Raw genomic sequence first — 1,362 nt, 5'->3', positions numbered from 1 at the left:
CCGAGTGCACTCGCACCTACTCGGCGAGTAGCAATTTAACCAGCAATTTTTTACAATCTTTTTGTTCTTTTTACGTTTTTTTATTTGATTAATTTCAGGACTCTCATGACCAGAGGAGCAAACACACCACTTGTACCCCCGTTTGAAGATCCCGAATCCGAATTAAAAAGAAACAAAGGGAAGGACGTGGAGAGTTCAAGCACACCAAAGAGATCACCATTGTCCAACTTGAAGACTGTTTTTGGGAAAAAGAAGAGCAGTAAATCAGGAGCTTCTAGCGCTTCCTTGACAATTGAGGAGCCAATTCAAGAAGATATTGGATACGAGACCGAGGAAGAAGAGGAGGCAACGTACGAACAAGAAACCGAATCGGAGGAAGAGTTAGCATTCACTATGGCTAACATTGATGAAATTCCCATGGGGGAATGGAAGAAGAGGATGCGCGACGACCATGGCCCGAGACTTGTGCAGCCCGCAATTCCCGCAACTGCTACCTTCGAGCTAAAAGGTCATATCCTAGCTACGCTTAAGGAAATACCTTTCTATGGGAAAGATCATGAAGATGCCTACAAACATTTGGATGAAGTAAATGATGTTGCTGATTATTTCAACATTCCAAATGTAACCCGCGAAACTCAACTACTTAGGATGCTTCCGGTAACCTTCAAGGGTGCTGCTAAAGACTGGCTCAAATCACTTCCTCCCGGGTCAGTCACTACTTGGGCCAAAATGAAGGAAGAATTTATAGATCACTTTTGCCCACCATCAAAATAGCCAAACTCAAGAAGGCCATTGCAAACTTTGAACAGCAAGCTGGAGAATCTTTATATGAAGCATGGGAGAGGTACAAAAGTCTGCTACGAAATTGCCCACACCATGATCTAAACAGCCAGCAAGAAGTTTCCATCTTTTATGATGGAGTCAATGTCACAACCCGGCAGTTGCTAGACTCACAAGGCCCACTTACAAAGAAGCCACCCCCGGTGATTAAAGAATTAATTGAAGAATTCTCTAAACACTCTAGAGAATACCACAACCCTAGGAATGATGTCACGAGGGGAGCCGCGTACGCTGCTACTGAAGATTTATCCGCAGTCATGGCCATGTTAAAAACCATGGATAGGAGAATGGACAAAATGGATCAAACTATTCATGCCATACGGGTGGGTTGTGAAAACTGCAATGGACCTCACCTCACTAGAGATTGCGATTTGGATGAGAACGGCAACAAAAAGGCACAAGTATGTTATTCGAGTGGTGACCGGTATGATGAAGATTGGCGCAAACAAAAGAAGGAGTGGCTGCCTTACGAAGAGTATAAGAAGGCCAAGGAGGAGAAGTACAGACAAAAAGGAAGAGGCT

The 1,362-nt window shown here is 44.0% G+C and overlaps 1 non-coding gene across 1 annotated transcript; it reads right to left on the bottom strand.

Annotated features, from left to right (window-relative positions):
* Positions 1–776: 776 nt before the first annotated feature.
* On the bottom strand, positions 777–883 carry LOC128128225 (small nucleolar RNA R71). The gene has a single exon (XR_008226087.1). It is a non-coding gene; the product is annotated as a small nucleolar RNA R71 (small nucleolar RNA).
* Positions 884–1,362: the final 479 nt, after the last annotated feature.

Source organism: Lactuca sativa, chromosome 8 (genome assembly GCF_002870075.4).
Source record: "Lactuca sativa cultivar Salinas chromosome 8, Lsat_Salinas_v11, whole genome shotgun sequence".
NCBI lineage: Eukaryota > Viridiplantae > Streptophyta > Magnoliopsida > Asterales > Asteraceae > Lactuca > Lactuca sativa.
The sequence above is the reverse complement of the archived record's forward strand: the minus strand, read 5'-3'. Positions and strand labels throughout refer to the sequence as shown.